The sequence below is a fragment of the Amblyomma maculatum genome, chromosome 1, assembly GCF_055883805.1.
Source record: "Amblyomma maculatum isolate TAMU_Amacu chromosome 1, ASM5588380v1, whole genome shotgun sequence".
Taxonomy (NCBI): domain Eukaryota; kingdom Metazoa; phylum Arthropoda; class Arachnida; order Ixodida; family Ixodidae; genus Amblyomma; species Amblyomma maculatum.
In genome coordinates this window covers 121,370,662-121,378,909 of record NC_139344.1, presented here as the reverse complement: position 1 = coordinate 121,378,909, position 8,248 = coordinate 121,370,662, and positions in this window count along the sequence as shown.

Sequence of the window (8,248 nt, the reverse complement as noted above, 5' to 3'; positions counted from 1 at the left end):
ATTTACTGACTACTGAATAACTGGATACAAATAAAGACATGTATGTATTTAGCCAGACATTTTTCAGCTACCTAACATTAACACATTTTGCGTAATTAATAACCAATGTTGGCCAAAACAGCAAAGAAAAACGCAGCACTCCACCTCTTCGCCATTATGAATTCCCTTTGCCTCTAAAACAATTTTGGTAGCAAAGCCAACTTTAATTCTTTCCAGTCATCCGGAAACAATATATAAAATTTTGAAATAGCTATAAAAGATCGACCGACCATGTTTTGTTTGATCTTACGTGGAAACACCCTCAAGATTAGTTTCTTGTTTGTTTTGGGGCGAGCCCGCGTATTTCGCGATACCGCGGTTCTTGCCAATACCACGGTCGACGTGTCTCTATCATCCCGCATACATTGGCAGCGCATTTTGTTGCCCGAGTTTCTTTTCAAGCTTTAGCCTGGCATTTAGGTGTCGTTTTAGAGATATAATTGCTTCGAAGCGCTTTTCCAGGTAAGCATTATGCAGACTAGCAATATAAATAAACAAACTGAGGGACACTTAACTTCCGCATTTAAGTCTATATAACGCAGCGACATTAATGACTGCCGTCAGCAGATATAACATTGCGGATCTCGCGTACGCTGCTCGCTTAATCACTAATATTTTAATTTGTACCTGCATTAGCCCGAACATGCTCATTAACCGTAAGCTACAACATTCTGTGAAAGACTACCCGACGTAGGTATTTTGCCAGGCCAAACTGACGGGGAATAATAGGGCAGCAGATTTAACTCGATATTCATGGGCTTTGAAGGCTTGCATTTGATCTGCCTCTCTCAAGGCGAAGCCCGAGTTCATGCGGTCTCGTGACGTCACACAGCCCGAAAACCAATCAGTGCACGGCCATGCCATCTGCCGATTATGTCTGTGATTTTTCACTCACAATACCGACGCCAGGTTTTTCTGGAGAACGGACCTCTAACACTATCGCGTTGAAAATGGAGCTCGAGCCGTTAACGAAAACTAATATTGCCTATAGCACAGTGCCACTCGCTGACGAGAGCTCGGAGGCAGACAGTCGCTTTCTTGGTTGATTGTTACGGGCGAACGACCTGTCATTGATTATATGGAGAGCCGCGATTCCAACGTACCCCTACGGTTAACGTCCCAAAACACTTTTTTTAATCGATATTTATTGCCTCATGGCCCAAAACATTTACTTGTTTTATGTGCGCAATGGCAAACTCCACGAGAAAAACTCCAGTAACGATAGCAAAATCGTGTCATCAGACCTCCGATACCACATCTTTGCTGCTTATCACGATGAACCCACCTCTGGCTGTTTAGGAATTTACGTGCAGTTTATTTATAGCGAGCGTGTCTCAGGTCAATTATTGTCCAAAACTAGCTGCCATTATACACCGCAACGTCAGAGGTTGCCGAATGTCAGCGCCGTAAAGTACGTCCTCTAAAGCCTGCGAGTCTGCTCTAACCATACATGGCAAAATTACTTTTGAAAAGTAATTAAATTACATTACTAATTACTTTGCTGAAAATAGCAGAAAAGTAATTAAATTACATTACTCATTACTGCTCCCCAAAAGTAATGAAATTACATTACAAATATTTCTACTGAGTAATTCAATTACTTTGAAATTACTTTCTAGTTTCCATAAATGCAAAAACTAAGTAAAGCTATTAAACAAAACAACAACTTTTTCTACAGAGTATTCTAGTTGACTATAGTTCTGCTCAATCCTGTCTCCTTTTGCCAATCCGTTACTCTGACTTCGGATAGCAGCACATCGTTTTTGCTTTCGCGCACTCTACTTTGTTGTCTATTGAAGGAGTGATGGCGCACTTTAGTAAAAGTAATTTCGAGAGGAATTAATTAGTTTGCTGCGAAATTACTCCCAAAACGTAATTCACTACATTATTAAATTACCAAACTGAAAAAGTAATTCATTACATTACAAATTACCAAAAAGTAATTAAATTTCAGTAATTTCATTACTGTAATTCAATTACTGCCATGTCTGGCTCTAACGAATTGCGCCGCCCCGCAGTCCTTTTGACCAAGTCGGCGTGAATCTTCTGAGCTCATTTCCGGCAATAATCGAATTATAGTCGCGATTGACTATATGACACCTTACGTGGAAACCAAGGCTGTGGCTCGCGACACATCGTCTAAATTTGCGAAGCCATCTATTCGTGCTTGCACCGTATTGTTTACGGACACGGCGCCCCGTCCTACATGTTGTTACGGATGGGATGGGGGATGAACTCGAGGTAGAACAGGTAGCCAGGCCAACGTCATTCGCATTTCGTCAGCCTCCTAACTACAGTTCACATCAGTCACTGCGCAGCGCGTGACAGTTTCCCCCGTTGCAGACGAAGCCCGTCCTCGAGCAAGTCAGGTTGGACGACGGACGCAACGCTTAAAAGCCACATGGGCTACTTAGGTGGTGCGAGAGCAGCGATTGTGGGCGGTAACTTTGTCGATCACATAGTTATCTTCGCTTAACCTAGTAACCACGACGAAGGGGCCAGTGTACCTGAACAAAAACTTCTGGCACTAGCCTCTCTCGCGTAAAAGTGTTCAAAGCCACGCGAAATCTCCAGGCGAATATTTAGTCTCAACGTGGCGCTTGTCGTAGCGTTCTTTGTAGTGGAGCTGTAAGGACAAAGCGCGCAAGCGGGCCAAGCGACGAGCTTCCTCAGCACGACATACCACCTGATAGACTTAAGGGTCGTCGTGAGACGAGAAGGGTAACATGGTATCTCAAAACGTGCGGGGCATCCTGAGGTAAGTTAGAACGGGGAAAAACCCTGTGATTTCATGCTTCGCGGTGCTATACGCGTATGTCACGAATTGCATCACGGTGTCCCAGTTCCGGTGGTCCGATGCGACATACATGGACAGCATGTTGGTGAGGGTGCGGTTTGGTGCGCTCAGTCAAACCATTGGTCTGTGGGTAGTAAGGTTTGGAGTGGCGGTAGTTGGAGCCGCACAACCGAAGTAATTCTGCTACGATGTCAGCAGTGAACTGTCGTTCGCGGTCGCTGATGATGACACGGGGAGCAACATGACGGAGAACAAAACGAGTGCAGCATAAACGGCGATACATCAGTTGCAATTGGCGGATGCAAACCGGCTGCAGCCTCCACAAGCTTGTCAAAAATCCACACAGACGATAACCCAGCGGCGTTCTTCTGCAGACTTGGGAAATGGGCCGAGCAAGTCGATGCCAACTTTTTCAAAAGGCGCCGATGGTGGCCGTACCGGTTGGAGAAGACTTGCAGGGGAAATGGGGCGAGACGTGAGGCGCTTACATTGGTCACAGCTGGAGAAGTTTTGTCTAGTGGTCTTATATATTTTCGGCCAGTAAAAGCGCTGGCGACGTCTGTGCAATGTGCTGGAGAACCCAAGGGGACCCTATGCGATGTCGTCGTGCATGGCGTGCAGCACATAATTGCGGAGATTTTCCGGGACAACCAAAAACACTGTACCATCAGCCGAGTAATTCTTTACAGTCGAGCGCGATTAGAACGTTATCGTGCGAGCGTCGACTAGCCTAGCACTCCAGGCACCTGGCGGCCGGTTTTGGAACAGGAAAAATCATGATTTCGCACTCTTCTCCCTCGTTCACTGTTCCATATAGCAACCACCACCCCAGCGACGAACGCACCGCCCTTTCTTTCTATTCTAAGCTTTCCATTTGTTGCGATAAAGTGTAAAATTTCAGATAATACCGAATAATACGTCGTGCGCGCTACCATCCCTGCCGGTTCGCATGACCGAAAAAGAAACTGATAGCCCAGCAGGGAGTGACGGCTGCTGAAGGAACCGCTTCAGCAGCCGTTATTTATTACTTCCTCAGTTCCAAGAATCGACATCGACGCATTGTGCTCACTGCTCAGTAATGCTCAAGCCGCGGTGGCTCACGCCATGGGCCCTCCCACCTATCACCCCCTCCCTATCCTCTCTCGCCCTGTGGTGATGAGTGTAACCAGGCACCACTGTGCCCTAGCCGACGCAACAGGGAGTGGCGCTACGCCGCGCTCCCAACTAGTTTTCAACTCCAGCCTTCTTGCATCATCTCTTCCTTCGGCATTCCCTTGACGCCTTGTATCATGCTGCTCGGAGAATGGTGTGACCCTGCTTCACACGAGGTCTCAGACGCACTGTTCTGCTCAATTCTGTCTCCTTTTGCCGATCCGTTACTCTGGCTTCGACTTGCCGCACGTCGCTCTTGCTTTCGCGGCACTCTACTTTGTTGTCTATTGAAGGAGTAGTGGCGTACTTTAGCAAAAGTAATTTTGAAAGGAATTGATTAATTTTGCTGCGAAATTACTGCGAAAAAAGTAAATCATTTCGCTACTGAATTACCAACCCGAAAAAGTAATTCATTACATTACAGATCACCGAAGAAAATAATTGAATTACAGTAATTTCATTACTGTAATTCAATTACTGCCATGTCTGACTCTGTGCCTTTTGTATCTACAATAGAGTTGTCTGAGTACTTTTTTTTTTTTAGCTGTTAAACCTCTGTCGCGGTGTCTCAGTCGTAGCTAGAGTGCTCGACTGCTGATTCCAAGAACGAGGGGTTCGATCTCAGTCGTTTCGAAAGGCACTCCTCGGCTGTGGGATTTGATTGCACGTTAAAAGATCCCACGTAGCCAATGACACCGAGGCATCATCCGTCATATAGCCGACGTCGCATTGCGCGTTAAGCCCATATATGCATTTCATTTCTTCTTTTTTTTTTCTGTTGAAGGATTCTGCGCATTTGTAACAGTGACAATGAGCCCATTTCGCTTTAGAGAAATGCTCGAACGTTTGAGAAACAAATCTTGGCAGCACCTGTTAGACTAAATATTACACAGTATACATATATTAATTACAGTGGTTACGGCGCTCGACTACTGCACCCAAGGATACGGGATCGAATCCCGGCCTCGGGTGCCGCTTTTCGATGGAGGCGAAAAGCAAGACGCCCGTGTGCTGTGCGATGTCAGTGCACGTTATAGAACCCCAGGCGGTCTAAATTTCCGGAGGCCGCCATTACGGCGTCTCTGTTAGCCTGAGTCGTATTGGGACGTTAAACCCCACAAACCAAACCAAACTAGTAGCTCATTCGAATAATTATAACCCCTTTTTGTCTGTGCTGTCTTTCGAGCAAACTGGTTGTCTCTGACAAGGGGAGTAAAATAGCTTCATACGGGCTTAACAATCGGTGTTTAGTTCGGGAAGAAATACATATTTATGGTCACATGATAAGATAAACTCCATTTCTTTCAGGATAGTTTTATATCCGGCATCTGTTTTGGAAGTATACGAAAGAACTGCCGCAAGTCACTGCTCAATAATAATTACAATGATAAAGAAATCTTCAGACTTCAAAATTATTTGTCAGAACATGACATCGACAAGCGCAGTTTTCACGATGTCTTCGCAGCTACTGATTCGTAACTTGGACTTTAACATCCCTTACAAAAATGCATGTAGGGTTTCTATAGAAATTCGAAAGCGTTGTGTCAATACACGCTGTTGAAAGTCTGTCGATAATCGGCAACATCTTGGATGATGCAGTGTTGACCTCTTGTTGAGCGCTTATGAAATAGTGGCCCATGTGTTTCTTAAGAGCGCTTTTGGAATTCGCGCAACTGAAATTCTGTTGATTTCAGACTCAAATGATTCAGAAACTCTGCAAGTGACGCTTTTTGATTTTCTGCTACCTTTCCACTCCTGAACAACAGAAAATAGTACACGACCATCGGTTTGCCAGGAGCAGACACGAGGTGATTTTCATTAATGCAAAAGTAGTACAGTACATCTCCTAGCTGCGATAAGTCACCACATTCTATGTTCTGCCCGACCAATCAACAATCCTGTCTGATCAGTGCTGGTTAATGATAAGCATAGTGAGGCATAAAAGAACAAAACAGATCTTGATCTTTTAAGCCCCATTATACTTACTCACTCATTAACCTACACTAAACTGACTAAATTGTTGATTGGTCGAGCAGAACATAGAATGTGTTGACTGACCGCAGCAAGGATATGTGCTGTGCTACTTTTGCATTAATGTAAACCACCTCGTGCCTGCTCCTGGCTAACCGTTGATCACGCAGCATTTTCTGTTAATCCGCAGCGGAAAGGGAACACAAAATAAAAAATGCGCGTTAATGAGAAAGAAAAAATATGCATCTTTGGTGAACCCATAACATGAGCTGGGTTGTTTATTTGCTTTATTTCAATTCATGTGCAAGGTATGACGCCAGGCTGTTCTTTGCGTAAAACGCTGATACGTCCGGGAACTCCTCGCATGTGATGCTGAAATAAACAATATAAATCATAATTAAGCTGCGGTATATACTAACCTAAAAATAGAGCAAAGGCATTTGTGCGCTGCTCCACGTCATAGCTCAAGAAATTTCTTGTCTAAAATGAGTTGTCACTGTCTTTCACTGCTTAGACGGCATCGACCGCCGCCTCCACAGCTCGGCAGCACTACCACATCGTTCATTTCGCCCTGATAAACAATATATGCTGCCGTCAAAGATCCCATTGTGAATATAAATAGCAAAGCGCAGGTCACAAGCATTACTACCCAGAAAACTTGAAGCAAAATTACCAACTATAGGCACTAAAATGAGTGGAAACAAAAACAAACACTGCAAAAATGGCGGAGCTGCACAGATTCAATAATCCACAATGTGTGACAGAGGCATATTATGATCTCGATAATGTGTCCGTCTCAGCGCGAGTAGCGTATCGAAAGAGTACAGCACTGTGCCGAACCATCCGTCAAAAACGGTCACCGGTTAAAAAAAAGAAAGAAAATGTCGCCATTCCAGCTGGCGTTCCATCGGCCCCAGCGTCCGCCTAGAGACAAGCCTCGTTCTCTCTCTCTCCCCCTCCTTTTTTTTCCGACGAGGCTGGTTTGTCTGCTAGAAATATTTACATGCGGGCTTCACCTTGTAACACACACTGTACAAGACTGGCACAAACACGAACAGGAAAAAGTAAAACACTCACCAAAGTGCAGACGCTCCCTCCGCCCGCGCCGGCTTTTCGCTTAGAATCCAAAATGCCTGCGACTGTTGAACTTCTTAAACACGTCCTCCTTGCGCAGAAGCTGCCTCCCAAGAGCGGAGTCCTCCGAAGACTTAAATTCGTACGTTCGCGCTCCAATTTGAACAAAACGATCTTCGTGATAATCACCAGCGAAAAACCTACATACGGTGCTTCGTTCACAGTGCAAGATGCGACCACGGTGGCGGGAAAACGCCAACTGAACTGGCACATCGCCGCACTCAGCGTACCCGCGTCTGCGTGCAAAGAAAACGGGGCGCAGAAGAACAGCTTCGGTGAAAAGCCGCCACCCCCACTGCGCGACTGCTGAAGCCAAGGTCATCTCCGTGAAAACAAACCACGGAGAAGGCACAGAGCGGAGACCAAGCGGGAGCAACCCCTCCTCCCTCCCCCCTTTTTCCCCCCAGCCGACAGGAAGCGACCCTCGACCTCTCCGGACATGCTGGCGCCGTTTGCGGGGCACGGGGGAAGTGGGATGCGGACAGAAGCAAGGCGGCGGCCGAATGCGTCCTTGAAAAAAAGAGTCGCCGTTAGAAGACGCATGCAATCTTGTTTTTTTTCTTCTTTTTTTTTCATACGCGAATGTTTTTGTTATGCGTGTTAACTCTATAGTATCCGTGGGATCAATCGGTGATTATTAGAACCCCTCAATGTTTAAAGTGACTTCATTTTAGCATGGTGTCCACTTTAAGAAAGGAAAGAAAAGAAAAAATTACAGTAAAACTCTCCAAAGACATAGAGCGGTGGAGGATTCCAATACAGACTGCACCTTATTTTGCGGCAATAAGCTACGGGCAAAAATACCTATGCTTGGGCAGAATGTCAGACCCTGAAGCATATATATAGTGAACTTTGGAACTGGTTTAAAAAAGCTCTGTCCTGCCCTACATGGTAGGTTCAATCTAGGATCCTGTTTGTTAGTATGATGACTCACTGAACTTGTTTTATGATAAATATAAAATATATCCTACCACTAAAGTTACCTTCTGCGACATACAGAAGCTGATCCATTACGGATTCGGATTGACATTCAACGATGTATTTGCATTATTAGTGGAGGCTTTGCCATCATGAAGTTTTTAGGGCATATTTTCACTGTGTTGCGAAGCTTGAGCTAAGTGTGCACAGTTAATATGTACTTTTATATAACATGAA